The following is a 25,787-nucleotide window of genomic DNA, read 5'->3' as shown; positions in this document are numbered from 1 at the left end:
TGCCTGTCTTGGGCATGCTCCTTAAATGGAGACTTGAGAGGAAGCTCTTACTTCTGCTTTTCTTTTTTACCTTTCTTTTCTTTTCTTTTCTCTTCTTTTCTTTTTTGTTTATTTTTGGTTTTGTTGTTGTTTTGTGGGGCAGTGAGGGTTAAGTGACTTGCCCAGGGTCACACAGCTAATAAGTGTCAAGTGTCTGAGGCCAGATTTGAACTCAGGTCCTGCTGAATCCAGGGCTGGTGCTTTATCGACTATGCCACCTAGCTGCCCCTCTTACTTCTGCTTTTTCAATCAGAAGGGCAACAAATGCTTGTTGAATTGAATTGTACAGTATCCCACCAGGTCCTTTTTAGTTATCTTTCACTTGGCCATTCCTGTACTCCTCAGTTTTCTTCAACTATGTACCTGTTGGGGAAGAGGAGAGAAAGGTGCTCACTTAAGAGTAAGAGGTTCAAAATTGAGGCCTGCAACTTAGTAAGTGTATGGCTTTGGGCACGTCATGTAACCTCTGTAGGCCTCTGTTCTCTCATAAGGCTTTTTTATGTCCATTAGAAAAGATTCTTTGTGGTGGTGGGGGGCAGCTAGGTGGCACTGTAGATAAAGCACTGGCCCTGGATTCAGGAGGACCTGATTTCAAATCCAGCCTCAGACACTTGACACTTACTAGCTGTATGACCTTGGGCAAGTCACTTAACCCTCATTGCCCCGATCCCCCAAAAAGATTCTTTGATCTTTGCCCTACTCTATTCCCTATGCTGCCTCAAACATTCGTATAGAAAATAACTTTGTTGGGGATAGGATTTATTTTTATTTTCATTTTCATCATTTTATTTCCAACACCAAACACAATACCTGGTATGTTATTAGGCTGTGAAAAATGCATGTTGAACCAAATTTAATTGAATCCAGAGAGTTCAAAGTGAGTAGTTATTTAATTTGAACTATTTGTCTTTATCAAGTTGGGCATCTCCTCAAAAAAAGCATGGTGCATGTCAGAGGTGACAGAATATCTCTTTCCTCTGCTTTAACTTCCTTAATATCACTTTTGTCCCAAGCACTATATTATTCCCAGCCAGATTTTTGGAAGTTTATGCCCAGAGCAAAGAGACAGGTGAGGTTAAGAAGAATGAGCATCGAGTCTGTTATGCTTGGGGACCAGCTTGCCAAAGACAACCACTGCAATCATAAATTTTCATGATACCTTTCTCCTAGAAACATAAAGCCCTTTATAGACCTTATCTAATCATTCCTGTTCCTGTGAGATATGTAGGGGCTGCTATTATTACCAGTAAGGTTAAGTGATTATGGTCATACAGCCCATCTCCAGAAAAGTCAGCAACGGGCCAGAACATAGGTTACTTGACTTTTCAATCCAGCCCTCTGGCTGCAGGAAGATATTGACACATATACTTCCTTGTGTTTCTTTAATCTCAGTTGCAGTTTTTTCCAATGAGAAATTCACCTTCCTGATAACAACTTTTTAAGGTTGCATTTGTAAACTCTACTTTCCAGCCAAACAGACTACAAACATGCTCTCAACCCCATGCTTCATCTTCTGCCTCTAGGATATGCACTAGATATGCCCCATACCTAGCCTCTACTTGCTCCTCATCTCCACCTCTGAGATTCCTTACCTTCCTTCAATGTCTAGTTGAATCTTCCATTGAAGCCTTTGTTGATGACCCTCTGTGCTTCCTCCTGCCTTAGCTTTCCTAGCTGTTTGTCTTGATTTCCTCATATGTAAATTGACCTGGTGAAGAAAATGGCAAACTACTCTAGTTAGTATCTTTCCCATGAAAACCCCAAATGGGGTCATGAAGGTTCAGACACAACTGTAAAACGATTCAAGTTTTAAAAGCTAGGGCCCATCCATTTGTGTCTTTGTATTTTTTCAAAATAGATACTTTAAATATAATAGGCTTTTAATAAATGCCTGTGAAATTGAAATATTCATTCTCCAATGGAACGTGTCTTATTTTGAATTAGATTTGTCAACAAACAGACGCACATGTCGTTAGCAGGCTTCAAGGGTAGGTTAAAAATATCCATCCACCTACAAAAATTGTATTGGTCCTCCAACTCTCTGCTGGGTCTTTCTATTCTTCTCACCATGAATGAATGAATTAAAAAAAAACAAAACATTTATTAACCACTTACCACTGGCGTTGTTGACATAGGACACAGAATCAAATGATGATGCATCAATAATGATAATACTCATTTATACAAGGGTGCTTCAAAAGTTTTAGTGTAGTCCACAAAAGCTTTTAAGCTATTAAAGCTTAAAATGACAGTATACTTTTTGGGATATCATCTACAAGACCTAATGGCTTGAAAGCACTTTCCTCATAATCCTGTGAACACCTAATGTAAGTAGTTTCATAATCCCCATTTTACAGAAGATGAAACTGACACTCAGAGTAGTGAAGGGATTTGACTATGAGCAAATACAAAAGAGAGGAGAGGGATAGGATGAAGGGTAGGACTCAAACCGAAACCAGATCTTCTAACTTTAAGTTCACTATATTACTTCTAGTGCCAGGGTCAAGGGTGGGGTAGGTCATCCAATATTTCAATTTTATATGAAGCCAATCTCAGAGGCAGCCTTGAATTTCGGTTTGAGTGAAAGGACCTGGATTCAGAGCTAAGTTCTGCCACTTACTACTTGTGTGACTTTGGGCTAGTCACTTACCTTTCCTAGGTCTCAGTTTCCTCTTTTGTAAAATTAAGAGATTGGATTAGATGGCCCCTTAACATCTTTTCAATTCAAAAGTTCTGATAAAATTACTTAAGAGATTCTTAGTATTTGAAAAGACTTCATTATATCCCATAGACATTTCTGGGTATCTGGTGGAGAAAAGTCATATCACACACACGTACACATACCACACATAGTTTATACATGTTTGCTGGTAGAAAATTGGAATAATCTTTGTTTTATTGGCACATCTATATAATTATCTTTCTAGATATAGCATGCTAGATATGATGCAATAAAAAGGATGCTGGCTTTGGAGTCAAGGGACATGGGTTCAAATTGCAACCCTGTTACGAACTACTTGACTAACCTTGAGGGATTCACTTATCCCCCATTTCCTTTTCTGTAACATGAGGTGGATGGACTAGATGCCCTCTGAAGCTTCTTATGGATCTACATCTAGGATACTGACTATTTTTGGAATGAATCCGGGATATGTCTGCTATTGAACCCTGCCATTGGGAAAATTATGTCTACTGATACAGACTGGTACCTAGTGGGCAACTTGTAGTCTTAGAACTTTTCCTGGGGCATTAAGGGATTAGACTTGCCAATAGCCCCAGTCAATATGCATCAAAAGTGGGATTAGAATCCACCATTAAATTTTTTTTATAAAAGAACCCACCATTAGTGTTCCTGACTAGAAGTCCAATTCTGTGAAAGCTATGCATTGCTTTTCTATTCCAAAATTGTGTCCAATGAGATTGCTTTCTTATTTCCAAATCCCCTGCTTCTGATTTCTAAGCTAACTGGGAGTTTTTGGTTTTATTTTGTTTGTGTATGTTTTAGACTAACATATACCAAATTCCTTTGATAGTCAGGAGCTGGTTCATACTGTCTAAAAAGGGGAAGATGTGTTCGTGCCTACACTGTGCTTTTTACAATGATCTCATTTGATCATCAAAACAACCATGAAAGATAAAGGGCTATTTTTATCCCCATTAGGGAATAAGGCAAGTGGAGGTTAAGGGACTTTCCCAGGGTCATACAACTTTGAACTTGTCTTCCTGACTCCAGGCTGAGTTCTCTATGTATTACCTCACCAGCTACCTCAAAGAGCTAGTATGAAAGCAGATCACTGGTCAGAGAAATCATAAGCCCATGTGAAAAACAGAGTGCATTTTTTAAGATTAGAGAGTATGAGGCTAGTGACATAGGCAAGTAGGGTTTAAGAGAAGCCATCAACAAGTTCGTGTTTTTACCAGAACTGATACTCTACCCATGCCTGAAAGAAACCAAAAGCAAGAACCACCAGTTAAAGTGAATAAATAACCTGTGTGTCCATAGCCTTCATCTCTCTGAGATCATATTCCCTTTAGTTCTGTCTCATGACTTTCAGATTCTGGGCCTAGGACAAGTTAATACAGCTTACAGTGATTTCTACACATATAACACCTATGAGAAACTAGAAAAAAATCATAGTAGTCCTGGTTACTTGGTTACCACTATTAATCTGGCTATTCATTTGCTAGGCAATTCTCCATATTCATTTGTGGTATAGCAGCTTGAGTGTTGACTTGGAATCAGAAAACAAAGTTGGGTTCAAATTCTGCCTTTGACACTTATGAGCTGTGTGATCATCGAGTCAATCAAAAGCATTTATTTAATACCTACAGTGGTCCAGGAAAAATGACAAGCAATGAGGATAAAAGGCAAAAAAATGAAATACTTCTTGTTCTCCAGGATCTTGGGAATCAACTTTCTGAGCCTTAGTTTCCTCAAATGGGGACAATAACAAGTAAAGTGGAGACAATAAAAGTTCTGGGCTAAGGCTGTCCTGGTGAAAGGGTAGACAACTGGCCCTAGATTTGGGAAAATTTGGATTCCAGACCTGCCTTTGGTATTCACTGACTGTGTGTGACCCCAGGGAAATCATAGTCTAGGCAACACTTTACTGGAGTTCTTAACCATTTTTGCCTCATGAATCCCTTTGCCTGGGTGACTAGGCTTATGGAGCCCCTCAATAATACTGTTTTGAAATGGATAAAAATAAAAAATATAGAATCACAAAGAAAACCAATTTCATTGAAAAACAGTTGTGAAAATATTTTTAAAGTGCATGAGCCCAAGTTAAGAACCTCTGAAAGACAGGGAGGTTTGAAGAAGGTGCTGACTTGCATTGCTAGAAGTATTTTCCTCCTGTAGGAAATCAGAGGTCCTGCCCCTATGCCTAATGATCCCACTGGGCTCATGGATATAAATGGATTTGCAACTATTAACACACTGCATAAATGAGGGGATGGAGCTATTCTTAGTGCCTGGAAGAGCAGGATAATACGTTTGAGTTTCCCATAAGTGTGCTAGAATTCCAAACCTCCGGCACTTAAGGCAGAGAATTAGCCTTAGCCAAAATGTTCATATGCAGACACTGAGGAATTGTGATCTATCTAAATGTCAGGTGAAGAGATCATGGTGGAATGGGGAAGGGTGAGAGGGCAGCTGACTTTTTGTCTTTCAGTTGTTACCTCATTGCCTTGATGTGACTGCTATGATGTTCCAGACAGAGCAGGAACCTTAGGAAACCAGGCCACAATTAGTGATCACTTAGCATGTACTCAGCCCTATGGGGCCAATTAGGGGTTTATATTTGCAATGACCTTTACCTTCCCATCCTTAAAGCTGCATCCGCAGAATATGGCTATATTTGTGTGTGTGAATATATGTATGTATGTAATATGATATGTGTAGATATGTGATCTATTAAACATGTATCATTATACACATGTATATATGTATACATTTGCATAATACAAAAGCATCCATTATACATAAACATATATGCATTCATAATGTAGGTGCTTTATAAATGCATATGTGTTTATAATATATTTATATTTATATTTATAAATAGACACATATATTTATATATAAACACGTATCACACATACATATGTATATGTATATAATGTATATGTATATGTATATAATGTGTGTATATATACACATATGTCCTTTGTTCTCAAAGACCAGTGGCACCACAATATTCAGGTAAAGGTACAGTGTGTCCTATTGGCTGATAAGACCAATATGAGCTTGGAAGGCTCTACAACCGGTCTGGCTCAAATAATCCATGTGAACATTTGGAGTGGAGATGTCTCTAAATTTGCACATCTCACATTTCTTTTGAGCTACAGAAATTCTGCTTTGCTCATAGAGACAGTATACACACACACACACACACACACACACACACACACACACACACTGAACTCTCATCAAGCACACTCTATTGTGTCCTAATTGAGCTGATATTCTCACAATTAATTTGTTCTTTCTTCTGACCTGCTATGAAAATGAACCATCATTTGGGCTTCAGTAGAAAGAGTGACTACTATTCTCTGGGTCATAGTTTCCTCATCTATAAAATGGAGAGAATCATACCACACAAGTTAGAAATGAGGACCACATAATAGATGGCATATAAAGTGATCAGGAAGCCTTTAAGTTCCATGCTGTGGGGGATAGAATGCTAATTTTTAGAAACCAGGATCACCTGGGTGCAAATTTCTCCTCAGACACTTAGAAGCTGGTAAACTTAAGCAAATAGCAGTCTCTCTGAGTTTCTGTTTTCCCACCTGTAAAATGGGGATAATAGGAAAACCTACTTTACAGGATTGTTTTGAAGACCAGAGGAGGCAACATGTAAGTAACTTTTGAGGCATAGTTAATATTGCTTTCCAGGAATAACTGAACCAGTTCAAATGTCTATTTCCCCACAGCTCCTTCAGGATTTGTCATTTTTCTTTTTCTCTTAATTTTACCATGAGTATAAGCTGGAATCTGAGTTGCTTTAATTTGTGTTTCTTTAATCTTTAGTGATTTGGAGCATGTTTTCATATGGCTACAGATACCTTTGATTTCTTGCCTTGAGAACTTACTGTCCTTATCCTCTGACCTGAATAAATGCATTTTAAAAAATTCAGTAACTGCCATAAAAAATTGTGCTAAATTTTGAGTTGGTATCCAGAAAAGAAAGAGATGTTGTGACACAGTAGTGGACTATGAATCAGAAGATCCAGATTCAAGGCTGAGCTCTATCCCTCATTAGCTGTTTGACCTTGAAAAATAGTTCCCCATCACTGGGCCCTGGTTTCTTTATCAGTAAAACAAGTATTAAATTAGGTAATCTCTGAGGTCCCATCTTAGTGCTAATGTTCTGTCATCCTGATTCATAGAATCACTGGGGATGTTAAGAATAAAACTGTCTTAAGCTTCAAAGGACCTTGTGTAAATATTTTTATGAGATAATACATGAGTACTTGTGTGCTCTTTAGCAGGAGGGGGGAAGAGAAAAGCAAAATACAGTTTTATTTAAAATATTTTGATTGATATCTTTTGTTTTTGTATCACCTACATTTCCTAGTCATCTCTCTCTGCTACCCTCTCCCAGAAAATTATTCTTTATAGTAAAGAATTTTTAAAAAATAAGGAGGGCTGTGTGTGAACAGTTCAATGAAATTAACCAAGAAATAAAAAAAAAAATTGCCATCATCAAGATTCCCTAACCTAGCACTTGTGAACTTAAAAAAAATACAATGGGGGCAGCTAGGTGGCGCAGTGGATAAAGCACCGGCCCTGGATTCAGGAGTACCTGAGTTCAAATCCGGCCTCAGACACTTGATGCTTACTAGCTGTGTGACCCTGGGCAAATCACTTAACCCCCATTGCCCCACCAAAAAAAACCAAACAATGTTGGATAAGTGTATTTCAATGTAATTGTCTTCTGTTGTAATCCTATGCATTTTTATTTTATGCATTTAAAACATTATTTTGTGAAGGGAACCATAGGCTTTACCAGACTACCAAAGGTGTCTGTAGAACAAATAAGGTTAACAACACTTTCATAACATATAATGTTGCATATCCATAGTCTCCCAGCTCTGCAAAAAAGAAAGAAAGGGTAGCAGCATTCCCTTTTTTGGGTACAAACTTGATCATAATATTTCAAAATTCTCTTTTAATTGTGGCATTCTTATTTCCCCTCAATTTATGTTGTTGTAATCACTGTGTAGATAGTTTCCCTGGTTCTTCTTACTTTGCTTTGCATCAGTTCATTTAAATCTTATGAATTTTTCATATTTGTCATTTCTAATAGTGCAATGATATTCCATTGCTTTCATGTACCATTATTTGCTTATCTTATCCCCAATAGATGAGCATGTACTTTTTGTTTCGTTCTTTGCTACCACAGAAAGTGCTACAATAAATATTTTGGTGTATGTAGGACCTTTCTTTTTGTCAGTGACCTCTTTGGAGAAGAAATTTAGCAGGTAAAATACATTTTTCATAGCAATTTATATTATAAAAAGAAAAAATAAGGTCTTGTATGTATCTATGAAGGTGGATATCTGTCCACATCTGGTGCTGCCCAACCCTAAAGATGGGAAACACACAGAGATAAATGTACAAGTTAGGTCCATCTTTCACTCCCATACATTTTCTTGGTAACAGCCAATTTGTGTTAGCATCAGACAATCCCAAACTGGAGCTCCCAGGTAAGAGGATCATCAATCTTTATTTTCCTGAGGTTCTAAGAGACAGGGCAAATGCTTTTCTGTCTTTCTGTGCCCCGGAATTTTAAGAATTACAATCAGTGGGAAAATGAGAGAGCACCAGAATTAACAGTTAATGAGGAACATCCACTGGTAGTCAAAGAATTCTTTTAATCCATTCGAACGCATAGAGTCTGTGATCAAGGAGAGCAAACCCATGCCTTTCTGTCCTCATATCTGATCTCTACCAATTTCAATGAGTGGCAATTTGGCAGAGTGGATGGAGGCAATCCTATGTTTAGGTCACCCTTAACCCTACTTGTGGAATCTATTGGCAATTTGCTTAACCTCTTTACATCTGCGTTTCCTCATTCATTAAAAAAGGTGGGGAAGAATAATAAAACCTGTGGCACTGAATGTGCACTTTTCCGGATCATGGTCCATTAGAAATAACACTGGATTTGGAGTCAGAACGGATGGATTTGAATCCTGTCTCTGCCATTTACTACTTCTGTAATCTCAGCTAAGTCATTTAACTTTTTCTCTTCTCTTTGTGCTCTTGGGGGACCCCATCAGCTCCTGTATACTCAGTTACTATCTCTGTTGACGACTCCCGTACCTGTCTATGCAGCCATAGACTCTCTCCTGAACTCACAACTGTCTACAGATTGGAAATTTCAAACTGTAAGCATCTCAAGTTCATCACGTCCAAGGTAAAGTTCATCATAATTCACACTCACTCAAACCTATTTTCTTTTATCTCAAGGCACTCCTATCTTTCCCTTCATACAAGTCTACAAGATCAGTGACCCACATCCCACTTAGTCAATCAATCAGTTGCAAAATCTTTTTTTTACAATATCTCTTGCATCTGTCCCCTTCTTTTCATTCATTTAGTAACCACCCTAGTTCATGCCTCATCATCTCTCAACCTGGACTTTTGCAATAGCCTCCCAATTAGTCTTTTTGCACTGACTTTTCCTTCTCCATCCTCCACACACCCACCAAAATAATTTTCCTACAATACATTTCTGTCACCCCCTCACACACTCAATTCCAGTGGCTTCCAATTTCTTCTATTATAGCAACCTATCTCCTCTGTTTTGCTTTTAAATCCCTTCATATAACCTGGCCCCAACCTCTATTTCCAGCCTCATTGAATATAACTCTCCCTCCTGTATCCTGTATCCAGCCAAATTTGATTTCTGCTTCTTGAACACAACACTTCAGCTTCTATTTCTGTGATTTTGCATCAGCCATTTCCCATGCTTGGAATATACTTCCTCCAAGAATTAGCCCAATAGAGTCCCATTTTTCCTGTAAGATAGCTCAAGCACCTTCTTCTTGAAGCCTTTTCTGCTTCTCCTTTGAATAGCAGTGTCCTTCCTTTCAAACTACCTTGAATCAAGTTACTTTGTACCTATTTGTATTTATTCATTTTAAATGTATACCATATAGATTTACATACAGGTTGTCCAAAATGCCTTAGGGTATTTAAACTCTTGTGTAATTTAAAATTCTAGATGTGGGTTCTAATCTGTCCTGTTAAACTGACTAAAATCGCTGATAAATGAGTTTAGAATTTTTAAGGGTTTATTGAAAGATAGTAAAAGAAAGAGAAAGATTGAGAAGAGATTTCTTATAACCTGGCAATCCTAGCCTTCCTAATCTCCCACTTCTGAAGTTCCCTGCCACCATGCCCATGTCTCACAGCCAAAGAGGAAGCCCAGTCCCACCAGCGTCTGCTTTCTCCTTTGTGTCCCCCTCCCAGAAATGAGAGGCTCCTCAAGTTGATTTGCTGGTAGATTTGATAGACAGTACCCACGAGCAAACTTCACTTCCTGACGCCAAGGACCTTGACTGCATGGCTTGCCCTCAGAGGCCTTCTCATGGCGCAGCTTTTCTACAGTAAGTCTCCAGCAGGTGGCATCATTCCAATCATTACACTCTTGAGGTCCATAACTGCAGTAAAACTTTTTGGACAACCTGTACATATCTTTAACCTCCATTCAAATAAAAGTTTGCTGGAAGTAAGAATTCTTTCATTCTTTGCACTTTGATCTCCAACACTTAGGAGAGTGTCTGGCACATGGTAGGCATTTAAAGAAAGCTTTTCAGTTGATCGATTGTTTGATCTGCTTAAAACCCATAGCTCCCTGGCCCCAGCCTAGCTTTCTAGCCTTAGCCTTAAACACTGACTATGGTTTAGCCAAACTGTCCTCCTTTCTGTTTCTCATACATAACACTCCTTATTAGCACTGCCTGTTCTGCATACCTGGAATACCTCCCCTCCTCATCTCTACCTCTCAGAATCCTGAGTTTCCTGTAAGTTTCCACTTAATTGCTACTTACTAAATAAAGTCTATTCTGATCCCTCCAGCTGCTAGTGCCTTTCTTTCAGAATTGTCTGGTATATATGCACATGTAGTCTCCCCTGGCTAAACTCCTTGAGGGCAGGAACTGTTTTCACTTTTCTCTTAGCACCGGGCACAGTCCCTAGCACGTATGCCCTAAGACATATTTAATAAATAATTTGTTAATTGATGGACTAATTGACCTCCTATGCTTCAGTTTCCTAATCTGTAAAGTATGGGGAGGGGGGGGTTGAGTAAATGACTTCTAAGGTAACTTCCAGTTATTTTGTCAATCAATTTCTTTATTATTCATTCATCTCTTTATTATTTTATCATATTTATTATTCATCCATCCACTCATTTGTTTATTTGTTCATTGTTTTGTATTATTTACTTATTTGAGGCAGCATGACATAGTGGAGAGGGAGTCAGCCTTGGAGTCAGAGACCTGGGTCCAAGTCTTGCTCTAAATTTATATTCTATATTCTATATGTATATATACATGCATATATACACATACAGATGCATATATAGATATGTGTACTTTTTATATTTTTGTCTGCATATATGTATACACATGTATAATACGTTATTATACTAATGTTAATATTATATATAATATTATTTAACGCAGCATGATATAGTGGAGAGAGAGTCAGACTTGGTGTCCAAGAGACCTTGGTCTTGCTGCTGACACAAACCCACTATGGAACTATGAATAAATCATTTAATGTCTTAGCTGCCCAGACAATTCTTTTTTTTTTTTTTTTTTTTTTTTTTTTTTTTTTTTTTTTTTAGTGAGGCAATTGGGGTTAAGTGACTTGCCCAGGGTCACACAGCTAGTAAGTGTTAAGTGTCTGAGGTCGGATTTGAACTCAGGTATTCCTGATTCCAGGGCCTGTGCTCTATCCACTTCGTGACAATTCTTATAAGAATATAAATTTCGGGGGTTAGTTAGGTAGCATAGTAGATAAAGCACTGGCCCTGGATTCAGGAAGACCTGAGTTCAAATCTGGCCTCAGACACTTGACACTGTAATGATTGGAGTGACACCACCTGCAGGAGACTTACTGTAGAAGAGTTCTGCCCATGAAGCAAAGGTCTCTGAGGGCAAGACCAGGAGTCTTTTCTTTGGCGTCAGGAAGTGATGCGGGCTAGTGGGAGGAGGAAGGAAGAGACAGGCACTCGCTCTGACTCTCTTTCCTCTGGACTCTGGTGGAGAGCGGAGCTAGAAATGTGCTCTCCCTTTAATAGATAGGAATCTAGGCCTTTCCTTCTCTCTTTACCAAATTCTTATTCTCCTTAATAAACGCTTAAAAGTCTAACTCTTGCTAAAGCTTATAATTTATTGGCGACCACTCATTGGATGTTTTGGACAGTTTAGCCAGAATGTTAGCCCTTAACAACACTTAACTAACTAGCTGTGTGACACTGGGCAAGTCACTTAACCCTCATTGCCCCACAAAAATAATTAGTTAATTGCTTAATTAATTAATTGAATGAATGAATGAACAAAGAATACAATTTGCAGCAGAAATGCTGATCTGCATGGGCAGAGGGAGTTTGCACACTGGGAGTCCTCTACATTGAAATCACAAATCTGGAACAAATATATCATCCATCTCCACTACATACTGTTTTTACTTGTCTCCAGTAGGGCTATTCTCTTCTCCATTTGAAAATTGGACTCCACTTGTGGAACCACCATGGGTTCTGATAAATTGACTTTTGCCTTATCATGCCTGAATTTGGGCTTCCAAAGCACTTTTCAGACATATCTAAGCAAAGCATGCTCCACCCAGGCTATCATGTTGACTTCTTCCTGCTTTCCAGTTCCCATTTATATGTTGTCTTCCATCATTAAATTATTTTCTTTTGACAATGCTTAACAGTGTGACATAGTGGATTGATATTCTAGAGAGTTGGCTTAGAGCTCAATTGAGGACCCTATTCTGTGAGGGATCGTTAGGAGCAATGAATTAAGACACCATTGGCTGACCTGATGGAAAACCTAGTCTTTTTTGAAGAAAGCCATCCCTCTGCTTATTGTGAAACAGTACTTAGGATAATTTTGTCAGAGATAATTTTGTCAATAAAAACGAAACACCCAAACAATTCTTTAAACTGTTCCTTCTTCTGGAAAATGGGAAGACTGAACTTTGTAATCTCTATGGTAGCATCTAACTCTATGATTCTTTGGTTGTGAACTAGGTAGTTGATGAGCTGTCTCTGACTTTTCTTTCTTCCCTTTACATCCCTTTACTGGATAGAGTAAAAGATCTGTTCCGAGACCAGTTATGAGTCTGTTAAAACACGTTTAGGAATAATGTATCAAAGGCCTGAAGTGTGAATGGTGAAAAGGGGATGGAGTTGATAGATACAGAAGATTGACAAAACATATGAACTGATTGTAAATGGAAGTTGAGGCAGAGGGATAAATCCAAAGTTAAGAAGGTAAGGCAAGTTTGAAGGCAAGGTGGATTTAAGGGGGTGAGGGGGTTCTTTTCTTTAACATATTCCTTGACAGTGTGAGATAATGGATAGACCACTGGAATTGGAGTCAGAAAGACCTACTCTGAGATCCTGGCAAAGTCACTTAAAATTCTGTAAACTTCAATTTCCTCATCTTTAAAACAAGGGGATTGGGCTCTATTTCTAAATTCCCTTCCATTGCCAAACCTATGATCCTATGAGGTCTGTGACTACATGTAAGACATTCCTTGTGAACTCCTTTAAAAAAGCAGGAGGCATCTTTATGACTGCATCACTTTAAGTGTCTAGCCCTGTGCATTGCTCAGAGTAGAGGCTTTATTAAACAACTCTTTGGTGAATTGACTCGAATATGCCTGGGTTCTGTTCTCCAAACCTTACAAATTCAAATTCCCATGGTCTGCATCTCCCATTGATACATTAAATCCTATTAATGATAAGGCCTTTAGCAAGACTTGGGAGAGAATTAAGGTTGGGTAGCTAATGCTGCTTCCTGCCTTGATACCTAACCCATCCTCCCTTGTATTCTTCAGCCTGATGCTCTGGAGGGCATTCAACGACCAGAAATTTACATGAGTTTTATATAGGAATGAATTGGGATGTGTTCCTAGTAGATGACACTGAAAACAGCCTAGTGGGAGACACAGTCCCCTAGGCTGCCTAGAGAGATAGAACTACTCATGATGGACCCAGTGGTTCTTAAAGCTACAGTGATGAGTAAGGTAACTGAATCCAAGCACCCACATGTGAAGGGGAAAGGAATGAAATGCTTGGAAAAAGCATATGAGGACCCCTGAGAAAGCTACATAGGCTCATAGATTTCTAGCTGATGGAGAGTAAGGTCCAGGGAGGTAAGCTCCTTGAGCTTAGGGGCTATTTTTTATCTTCTTGTCTCAGGTGCCTGTCACATAGTAGGTGCTTAACAAATGTTTGTTGATTGGTCTGAATTCTTATAGAATGTGAGGGCCTTGAGGGCAGGAAATATCTTTGAATCCCCAGTGACTAGAACATAAAGAAGGCCAGAAGCATGATCAAGACAGTTTTGTAAGTTACATGTTGGATGTGTTATGTACTTAAAATTAAAGCAAGTAGCACAATAGGGGTTAGTCGTGTCTGAAAATGTTAAGTCTCATTCTGCCTCTTGAGTCCATCAACTCTCTACCAAGATGTGGGTTATTCTTTTTTTTTTTTTTTTTTTTTTTTTTTTTTTAGTGAGGCAATTGGGGTTAAGCGACTTGCCCCAGGTCACATAGCTAGTAAGTGTTGAGTGTCTGAGTCCGGATTTGAATTCAGGTACTCCTGACTCCAGGGCCAGTGCTCTATCCACTGCACCACTTAGCTGCCCCAAGATGTGGGTTATTCTTAAGTTTTCATAAATTCCTTTTCAGACTTTTATCCCCCTCAAAGGAAGTCAATTATGTTGAATTAGAGTTATGTCAAAAGCTATTATATTAAGGTAGCTACGTGGCATCTTCCTGAGTTCCAATCTAGACTCAGATCCTTACTAGGTATGTGATCCTGGGTAAGTCACTTAACCCTATTATCCTTAGTTTTCTCTTCTGCAAAGTGCGCTGGAGAAGGAAATGGCAAACTACTCCAGTGTCTTTGCCAAGAAAACCCCAAATGGGCTCACAATGAGTTAAACACAATTGAAAAATGATTGAAAAAAGTCATTAAGTTAAAAAAAAAATCATGGCCCCTCAGGTTAACAATCCCTGTGTCTAACTGGAGGTCTATTTTTTGGGAATGTTGCAGTGAAAATCTTTATTCTGCTACTAGTTAGACTAGACAGATTCTGTGCTCCATTCCAACTCTGATATTATGAGTTTCAATGATTCAGCACACCTGGACTACTTGTTGTTTGTCACATACAATATTCCAACTCCCATCCATATGCCTTTGCACAAGCCATACCCCAAGCTTAGAATGCTTTCCTCCTCCCCTAGAGGAGGCTTGAAGGCTCACCCCAAATGATCTTTTATTTTTTAAACCAAATCTACCTGTTGTTTGCCTCCACACTTTACTTTCTATAATATCCTTTACTTACTTATCTTGGAATACAATATCTCTCTCCTTTCTCTCCTCCCCTCCCCCAGTAAAATGTAAGTACCTTGAGAGCAGTGGCTAGTTCATTTTCCTTCCCAACAGTGCCTGAAACAAAATTGGCACTAACTAAATGTTTGCTGATTGATTGGCTTACTAATTGATTCCGTCAAATTCCAGAAGTCCATCTTAGCAGTATACTAGGTATTTTGACTTAAAAGATTAACTTTAGCTTCATTCACCCTTACTTTTTTTGAGTTTAACATTTGTGTATTTCCCAAGTGTCTGCCTTTTAAACAGCTAGATTTATAGCTTTGGAAATCCAAGTCTTCTTAAGGGTGAGTTTAGACTATTCCTCTTATTTAATTAAACCAGTCTTTGTATCATGTTATTGAAAAATCCCAGGTCACATCAACCAGCTGTAGTATAGATGTATAGAAAATGTACTTTTCTTACTATTCATCCTTGGTGTCTAGTTTCTATAGAAGATGAAACTTTTTTTTTCATTTTTAGCAGTTCATTCACCTTCAGGGCTTAGAGCTCATTCTTTATTTTGGAAAAAAACAGAGAGGCAAAAATATCTGCAAACATTTTTATTATCATGCTTATAGAAAAAATACAGAAAGAATGTAGAAGGAATAAGGGTGAGAAGTCCACAGACAAAGATTCGCAGCTTGGTTCCATTATTTAAAAAAATCAGTATGATTAAAAAGAGAAAATATCTTCCATGTACATACTATAATGAAACCTTTTGGGTGATGACATCATTCGAAGTCGTTTTTGTGGACGTCTTTTCTCTCTCAAAGGTGCAACTTCTGTCCCCTTGTTTTTAGATTAGAACCATGGAAGGAAAACAATTCCATCTGAACCTACTTGTTAACCCACCCATGACCTATTATTCTTTGAGCTTGGAAGTAGAGCAATCTGGACCACGAGCCCAAAGCGGGCAACTTTGCTTCATTCAGTTTTAATTTCAGGAAAAAGACCATGCAAATTGAGAAAGAAGTCAGGCGAGGATTTTAGGTTAGATACAGGTAGAACAAAGTACTGGTTAACAGACAATGAGGAAGGAACAACTTAGAACCAACTGAAAAGTTCGAGCCTTGAACGCAAATGTCAATTAGTGATTTAGACGATGAATCACCTTCCATAACCTAGTTTCCATAATTGTTAGACTCTAAGAGTGAGGGATGAAGAAACTAAACAAAGGAACAAAAGAATAAAAAGGAACCAAGCATGGAAGTTAGAGAAGCTCCGTACTACATTTTTTGCCAATCATGTGAATAACTCCACAACTAGGATGTTTTCTATACTGATGGCCCCATCTTAGTTGATGACATTTCACAATGTATTTCATGGCTTCCATCCCTACATGAGACTTTATTACTATCACATAGGAATAAAAAGCCATAAGACACTAGAGTGAATTTATCTTGACCGGATGCAATAATTATTTTCTTCACATGATTTCACAACCATTTCAAAACTAACCAATAATTTCATGCTACATTACTTAACATTTCAAACTACATTGAAGAGACAGGGAATACACTTAAATTGTGACATCACAAATTAGTGGGACTCGGTCCCTCAGAGACATCCCTAGCTACAAAGACCAGGGGAACAAGGACTAAGGGACACTCAGAGACACATAGCCATTAGATTCACTGAAAACAAGGGACACCAAAGGTGAATGTCACAAGAAAAAGAGATTCACTTCAACATTTATCTTGGAACACACAAGGAAAGACAAGAGACAGACAAATCACTGGTACAGATTAATACTGGGAGAATTGTTTTCTAGTCTTTTTCTTAACAGCTTTCCCATTCTTTCTAACGTGCCCATTGCCACCTTACAGACTTGCCACTGGGGGGAGGGGGGAGGGGAAAGCTAGGCACTCCTATGCACCTATGCCATGGAAGTAAGAAGCCAGCTTAACATAATTGGGGGAAAAAGATACCAAGACAGAGCTCGACAAGCAACTCTTCTGTATCTCTACCCTAGCACAGACTGACACCATTTTTGAGGCTTTTGTATCTACTGGAGCAAATATTCTAAATAGGTCAGCTAAAGTAAAGTATGTTTGAATCCTCCAGTCATCTATGATTCTCCTGGTCCCAAGCCCAAGATAGTTCTTTATTCTTTATTAATGTTCTACTGCTGCTGCTGCTATCATTGCTACTCTTGTAATTGACCATGCTGAAATACAATTCTCTAGGGTCACTCGAGACTCAATGCTATCATTTAAAATGCCTTCTCTGCCCTTTAGAAAATAACATGGTTTGCATATTTACCAACACATTAAAGCAACATTCCAGATTGAAAAAATACAGTTTTTAAAGGAAAAAAAATCCTCATTATTCCAGTTCCAGTAAGATGAATAAGGAACCTGATTTCTCGGACCAAACCAAGTTATTTTCATCTCCTTCCTACTACCTTCCCAAACCTGTCAAATATCTCTATTATTGTTGTTATTAATGGTGCTGTTGTTGTTATTATTATTATTATTACCTTGGCTCTGCTTAGGTGAAGAACATAGGAACGAGCAGGAAATAATTAAATGAGAGGAAGTGCATAAATAAATTCAATTATCATGCATGAAACATGCAAATGATTTAAGGACTGCATCGGAAACTCTTAGTTTATATTCATTAATCTCAGGTTGCACTTTTGAGGGAGAAAGAAATGCTAATTGGGTCCAGATTAATGCACTCCCAAACCTTTCAATTTGTTTTTAGGTGAGGGTTAAATGATATGTATTAAAATAAACACAGCTGCTCATCTTCTTGCACCTTTAACACGCCTCCCCCAGACTTCCACCCACCCAACCATATTTCTCTCTCCTTTGTTGAGGGGAGTTGAGAGACCCCACAATTCCCCTGGGAAGACCCGACCCCACCTTCTGATTTTCCATCTTTCTTTTCTTCCCTTCCCTCCTACCTCTGGCCTCTATCAAGGGAACCATACTTAACTGATCCTACTGTGTTTTTAATAATGCCCAGATGCAGCAGGGATGGCTGAAGGGACAAAGGAAGACTTCTTCCTGGACCAGTAGGTAGGGGGAAGAGCTGAGCTTTCGCTAGGTTCAGGTCTGGTCTCTTCCCCACCCACTCTAATGAATGGGTTTCAAAGTGTCTGAGAGCAGTATTGCATTGAGCCAAGCTTGTCCTAGGTTGGCATGGTGATCCCATGGTTCAGTTATGTGGGAAACTAGAGGCAAGGGGGGGACCTTGCTTTTGGGGAGGTTTGGGGGGGGGGGAGGTTTTGGTGGTTGTTGCTGTTGTTTTGGTTCTTTGGGCTCAGTCAGCCAGGAGAAACTGGCAAAGAGCAGAATGAATACAGGGCCAAAGTTGAATCAAAATATCTTTTGAAAGTAGTTCCTTGCTTTCCTTCTTTCTCTCTTCCTGTCCAAAAAAAAATATACACTTACAAGAAGGAGGTCTTCAAAAGATGCCATTAAAACATGTTATATTTTACGTAAAATACATTTATATGCATTAATATAGCTGAGCTTAACTGAAAAACAAAAACAAGGTAGCAAGACAAAATTGTGCCAGCATGCCAAGGAGGCCAAATGTTTGCTATAACTCCATCAAGGTTCATAAGTTTTCTGTAGACACATATTTGTATATAATTTACTTCATATATAAATGTATTCTATGTGAAATGTAACTTATTCTAGTTATCTAAAATATCACCAATGCATATGTTTTAAACAAGGGGCAATGCTTTGGGAGACAAGCAGATGGCAAGTTAAGAATTCTTCTTTTTAGAAAAGTAGACACAGAATCAAGGGCCTGGGAAGAGTGTTTAATAATAGAAGTGAGAGAAAAACTCTGATCCCAGACCTGATCATTAGAATAAGAAAAAAAGAAACAGAAGACAGGGCTGCAGGCCACCAGGGATGGACTTGGGCCTCAGACTGGAACGGAGTTCAAGGGAACCTTCTAAATAAGCATGGGCACAAAGGGGTTAAAGCAGGCAAACAAAAGACAGGCAGTCAAACCAATTTCACACTGAAACTGATGTTTAATTGGAATTGTGGTCCCCCAAAGGGAAGGTGGGGTAGATTACTGTCCTCAGGGGTTGTCCCCCCTCTCTCCTTTAATATGGATTGGGAATTAAGATTGATCATTCATTATCAAGATGGCATGCACCTTTTCTCCTTCTCTCCACGCCACCCCCAAAATCAAATCATACCTTTGGCCCACCCCCGACCACTCCTCCACCCCAGGTCTCAGCTTAAAATCCACCTGCTATCCAATCCTACCAAGATATTCTCCTAAGGAGGGGTCAAGGACAAGAACAAAGATACATGTATACACGGAGACATAAAGTACTAGACAGATACTCAAACAGAGAAATACACAAATACACACAGCTAGTGGCAGTCATGGGCTTGGGGTTGGGGCTTGCTTGCGGCTGTTGCTGAATAAGATTCTGCATATTGGCAAACTCATCCTGAGTAGAAGGAAATAACAACAAGGACCCCGAGACCCCATTTCCTGTGGAATCCATCAATATCCTGACAAATGCTTGGAGAGAGACAGAGCTTTGGTTAGGAAACACTTGGGATATTCATCGCTCCTAAAAGAGAGAATGATTATACAGTAACTAAACCCTAAGTAAGAGCTAAAGATATTCACCTCATGAAGCCATATCTCAGCTAGCCCCTTGGCACTTGCTGGAATTATCTCAGCACGAGGCCCACTTTTTCATTTTCTGCTGACTCCATGTGGGTAATTTCTTTCCCATGATTAAAAGTGAGCTTGGCAAGCCCTTCAAAGCCTTTTTTTTTTAGGTGTGGCGGGGCTCGGGAGCCAATCCTTTGTCTCATGAGATGCTGGCAGACTGTCTGTGATCATCACCACCGGACCAGCAAGGGAGGAGCTGCCACACACCTAAAATGATTTCATAAAGGGGGAAAAATGAACTTTGTGGATATCTTCATATAAACATATTTTCTACTGATCTGTACAGCTGGTGGATGAAACGAACTGTTTACCTTGGAAAGAATAGTCTTTTCTTCTCCCAATAAGCATTCAGGCCTTTCTGAATGTCTTCCAAAAGGGATTCGGCCTCCTCCAACTTATCCAGCATCTGGGACGGTGAGATAACCCTCCTGGCCTTGGCCCCCTTCCCTCACTCCTCATTATTAGCCTCCTGGTGGGTGAGATAGAATACAGTGAATGTAATAACCATACTTCACACAACAGGCCTGCTCTCTCTTTTAAATTGAAAATCCCCTTATTACAAAACAAGGGGTGGTTTTTTTCTTCCACCTTTAAGTAGGAATGCCACATTCATTGCTTTTTACAAAAACGCAGCTGCTTTTTAAGCTACAGATAAATAGAATCTGCTAGGCAGTACTTCTACTCGGTCTGAATGCATTATTTTCTAAGACCCTTTGGTGAGGGGCTTTTTATTATAAACTGGAATGAACAACTAACATCCTTTTCTCATTTAATTAAGACTATTCTTTGTTTCCTACTATTAACTTACAATATCAGATTGATCTTCTAGGCGTTTTTTTTTTGCTGGTTTTTTTTGGGGGGTTTAAAAAAACCCTGCAGATTTATGAATGTATCTGCCCCCCACCAAGGAAATTAGAGGGTTAATGATTCAGGGACTCTAATGACAAATCCAGAAATAGCATGAAACAAATTCTATGACCAATAAAATAAATGAAGTGGCCCTCTGATATGAGAAAAGGAATTTTGACATAAAAAAATTAAGAAAAATGGGCTTTAATGGTTAATCAAAATGTAATTGATTTAATTTAAAAACTGAGTGTATTGTCATAATGAGTTGACCTTATTCTGTTTGTTTGGCTGGGAAGCTGTTAAAGGTAAACAGAACATGAGTATTTCCAAATTTCATGCAAGTAATTAGTGCTTTGTTCTGCCTAGTATTTATTGCCCAGCTTTACCTGTGCCACCATCACTTTATGAAGCAATTAAAATGGGAATGGCATAAGAGGAAAAGCATTCTGATAATCCTTGTTCATATGAGGCTATAACAGGTCATGGATAGCTATAGATATCTTTCTGTAAAGGATACACATACACACACCTAATATACACATCTATTTTTTCCTTCAATATAAACTGTGAATAAAAGATTGCATTTCTTAGACTTATCAAGATCAGTTCAAGCCTGGAAATTCCCCTTGTTTGGGTTCTGGATTCAATTTGCTAAGCAATTTTTTTTCTTTCTCTAACCCTCCCAAAGTCCACAGTGCCTTTGCTCCAGGTCTATGAAAGCATGTGGTGATTCTGTTGTTAAAGGGGGGAATGTTGGTAGGGTTCCAATTAGGAGACAATAAATGCTACTTCAGTCCTGATGACAAGTTGAGATTATCAGGATATCACAGAGGTGTAGGCAGGTTCACCCTGAGTAAATTTAAAGATTTCTAGGAGACTCTCTTCTGGCTTTCCTCTGTGCAGTGGGCTATTTTCAGAATAGATGGATTAATTCCTATTTTTATTACTTAGAATGGCTTTCCAATGGGGGTGATTGTGGATGGCAAAGGAAGCATGGTAACTTCTCCAAAATTTTCAGGGGCAAATTGAACCAGGGCCACAACCATATTCAGAGAAAGAAGGGGAAAGATTAGGAGAGGAAGAGAGAGGGAAGCAGAGGGACAGGGATAAGATAGAAAGAGAACACCAATCTTGTCACATTATTGAAAGTCCTGCTTGTATCTCAACCCATGCCATATAAGATGACGCAGCTATTAGGAGAGAGAGATGTTGCCACTGCTTTGCTAAGCTCCCAGTAGGAGACAATCTATGAATGTATCAAGCAGGGATTGAGGCAGCTTTGGTCTCACACTGCTTTCAAAGATGGAGCCAGTCTCTGTCCTCTCATCTGCCCACAGACGAGTCTCCCTTAGATTCAGGAGCCCCCTCTGGTAAAGCAATGATACAAGAAGTCTAACTTACCTGGAATCAATACCCAAGGCCCTTCATCATGGGCTATGTGGGGTCAGTACTGCTGATGGGATAGCTCCAATATGAAGCTGCCATAGCAATCAGGAGAGTTTGCTTTAGTCTTTAGTGTTTGGTCCACAGGAAGCTTTAAAAAGAAAAACCAGCCCCTCAGAAGAACTTTTGGAGGAAGAAAGCAGAGATAAAATCCCACCACAAAACAGTTGGGATTTTGAGGTGCTTTATGGGTTTTCAAAGCCACTCAAACATTTCTTTCGATCCTTATAACAACCCAGAGATGCAGTTGCTACAGGGTATTATTATTCCCATTTGACAGAAGAGGAAACTGAGGCTGACAGAGGCTAAGGTTACTTAACCAAGGTCATGCAGATAATAAATGCAGAAGACAGAAATGGCATCCAGGCCTCTCCTGAAGCCAAGGCTAGGATTCTTTTGAATATACCATGCTGTTTCCCACAGGTGAGTGTGGTGTAGTGTTACTTGAAGGAGAAATATATGTAGACAGAGTAAGGGCAAGTCCTGTTTCTGTCATCAGGCTTTGGACAAGTCATTATACCCCTCTAGACCTCAGTTCCCTCATCTATAACATGATGAAGTGGAAATAAGAATCTTTTCTACCTTTGACATTCTATGATTCTAAATATAATTTGAATGTTGAAGATGATCAACAAGAATAACATTTTGGTTATAGGACATGCAAAATCTCTTCAGTCTCATTGTTGATTTTCTAGCCTTTTTAATGAAGGAAATAATTCTCCATAAAGATAATTTTCTTTATATGGAGGAAAAGGGAGCTCTGGTAGAGCTCTTCACAGATTTGTTGTTCTGTCATCAAGTAGCAACTGTCTATCAACTTTCTCATTTCCTCTCCGCTTTAAATATGAACAAATCACTACAATTCACTGTTTTTATTTCTCTACACTGACTGTGAAAACTATGGATAGTGACGTAAGACATCATCATACGTATCTCCTCTTATTAAGGTTTCAAAATTTTATATAAAATAACATTTGGTTATTCATTCTATTGAATTCCATCATTCATTCATTTATTCTTTCATTCATGAAGCACCAGTTTGGTGCAATGGATAGTTCTAGGCACTAGAGATATTCAAGGACAAACAACAGATGTTTTCTTGCCCTCAAGGTGTTTGATTTTAGATACAATCATCCCAATCAATGATTCACTTGAATTCCTTAATCAAACATTATAAAGAAAAAAAATCTTGGAAGAGGAGAGAGCTATAAAGATGACATGTACTTAATGTCTGTCAAGTCTCTGTACCTGTTTCAAATCCCTTGTTTTCCCCTAGCTAGAGGAAGACTATCTGCTTTTTTTCTTCCCCTTTCCCAAGATGATAAAGTGATAGTTGTCTCAAAAAACTACTATTAAAAGTACCTTGGATGCCCCACAAAACTCGGTGGATTGAATCATCTATGTGACCATATTCACAAATGAAGCCAAGGGCATCATATTATGGTAAAGCCATATGACCATGATGCTACCAAGTAATTAAAGAGTTAACTCATCCATCTAGGTTTCCAATTTGCTACCAAGAAATGACATCTCTGTGACTGTAGGAGGGGGAATCTTGAAATCCATTCCCAGTTAGCAATCTTGCCTCCCTATCGCAATGACATACTTGTCATCTAAGTGTGTGTGTGTGTGTGTGTGTGTGTGTATATACACATACATATATATATACACATACATCTATCTATCTATCTATCTATCATCTATGTATACATATATACAATCAGCTACATCTGGTACCATTCGCTGAGTTAATAAAATAACCTATTTAATTTTTGATCCTGAAACTTCCAAACTGTCCCAGCTGGGATGTAAATACTATGTTTCACTGCAGAATGATGGGAATATCTGACTTTGTATAATACAAAACCAGCTTATCTTTAGGCAGCAGAGTACTTGCTCTCCATGTTTATCCTGTCCAAAAACCAAAGATGTAGATTTTAAGGTTGTGACTATCACAAATTGTGATGGAATTGTTGGGGACAAAATAGCTGTAGGTATATATTTTTTATTACACCCTCTCTCAGAGAAACATTCCCATCTCTGTGTGTGTGTGTCCTGGAGAATGCATTAAAAGTATAAAGCCACAAAACAAAACAAAAAAACAAAAACAAAATGGAGCTGTGATAAAAACCATTGATTGGAAACAATGGCACAGTCTCAATGAGTTTCTCTAGATGAACATCTTCTGATGATGCCTTCCCTATTTTCACATTTTATTTTCCATGTAGAAAAATCTGGAGAGGGGAAAAAATGATTTTGCTATAAAAGAAAATGGTTATCTATAGGATAAAAAGTCCAGGTTTGATCACCGTATGACATATTTTCAATAAGGGGGAAAAACCCAACCATGGTAAATGAAAACTGAGCCAACTGGAATGACATTTTCAAGGTATGGGCTAATTATTTTCAAAGTAATTTACATTGTTCAGGATAATCTTCAACAGATTCTAATATTATAAGCAGCAAGAACAGTAGCAAACAGCACACCATATATAATACTTACCGTTCTTAGGAGTAAATTCCCCAAACTTCTGCCCTCCTGCCCTTTGGGTACAAAGCTCTCCAGGGCAAGCCCAGATACAATCCGAACTAGGCCTTTGGGGACTGGCAATTCAGACTCAAAACTCTCCTGTAGGAGCCCCTGTGAAGGCAACAGCAGCATGGCCACACAATAAAGGATGGAGTTGCTAGAGAGGTTAAAATAGATTCATATTCATATTCATTTATTCTCATTCTCTCTCTCTCTCTCTCTCTCTCTCTCTCTCTCTCTCTCTCTCTCTCCCTCTCTCCTTCCCTCCCTCTCTTTCCCTCTCTCCCCCTCTCCCCCTCTATGTCTCTCTCCCTCTCTGTCTCTCTCCTTCTCTCCCTCTCTCCCTCTCTGTCTCTCTCCCTCTCTCCCCCTCTCTCCTTCCCTCCTTCTTCCTTTCTCTCTCTCTCCCCCTCCTAAAGGCATGGATATGTCCGTGATGTGTTAAAAAAAAAAAGAATAAAATAAGCTTTGCCATGTGGTCCAGACTTCCTGATGCACCCCTCCTCCACTTCACAAGGTTAAGAAATGTGTCCTTAACTTGTGTTTTCTGTTCTACTTCATGGGGCACAGAAAAGAATGGGGCAGTGCAGCTGTCTTTTGTGTGTGTGTGTGTGGTACGTCTCACATGGGTGATTCACTTACTTAACCGGGTGAGTGTGTCTATTGCATTTGGACTCACATAATAAAAAAAAGAAAAAAAGGAAGGAAGGAAGGGAGAAGAAAGAAAATAATACACTAAAGTGAAATCAATTTAACATACAGAACTTTACACATTTTTACTCTCTCCTCTTTAATATTCTAGGACGTGTTGGTGGCATAGCTAAGTTTGAAAAGTTTTATATAAATGAAAGTCACTGAAGCATAAATCACATAGGGCAGTGAAAACTGAGATGTAGGATGGAGATGAAATCTAAAAGCTAATTAAATTCAACAAGAGCTTCTCAAAAGGCAACATACCAGCTTAGCCTCCCATGCTAATATTTCGCTTTTGGAGGGTGCAATAAATGGTGAGCCTTTCATGGTTGTGCCTTTCACAATGTGATCCTTTAGCAAACCCTGATTGGGGGTGGGTAGTGGAGATTAGATGCATGGATTACAGTACTGAATGGATGCCAAGACCAAGATAAAAAGAATAG

General features: G+C 38.9%; 1 long non-coding RNA gene across 1 annotated transcript in view; it reads right to left on the bottom strand.

The window, feature by feature from the left end:
- Positions 1-18,869: 18,869 nt before the first annotated feature.
- LOC122729128 overlaps positions 18,870-25,787 on the bottom strand; it is a 132,201-nt gene continuing 125,283 nt past the window's right edge. The window contains exons 8-11 of the long non-coding RNA XR_006353309.1: positions 24,625-24,762; positions 22,080-22,212; positions 20,141-20,298; positions 18,870-20,036 (exon numbers count right to left, since the gene is read on the bottom strand). This is a non-coding gene — a long non-coding RNA (uncharacterized LOC122729128). The remainder of the gene's footprint in view (positions 20,037-20,140; positions 20,299-22,079; positions 22,213-24,624; positions 24,763-25,787) is intronic.

This window comes from Dromiciops gliroides, chromosome 5 (genome assembly GCF_019393635.1).
Source record: "Dromiciops gliroides isolate mDroGli1 chromosome 5, mDroGli1.pri, whole genome shotgun sequence".
In the NCBI taxonomy this organism is placed as follows: domain Eukaryota; kingdom Metazoa; phylum Chordata; class Mammalia; order Microbiotheria; family Microbiotheriidae; genus Dromiciops; species Dromiciops gliroides.
This window is presented reverse-complemented; position numbering and strand designations above follow the sequence as displayed.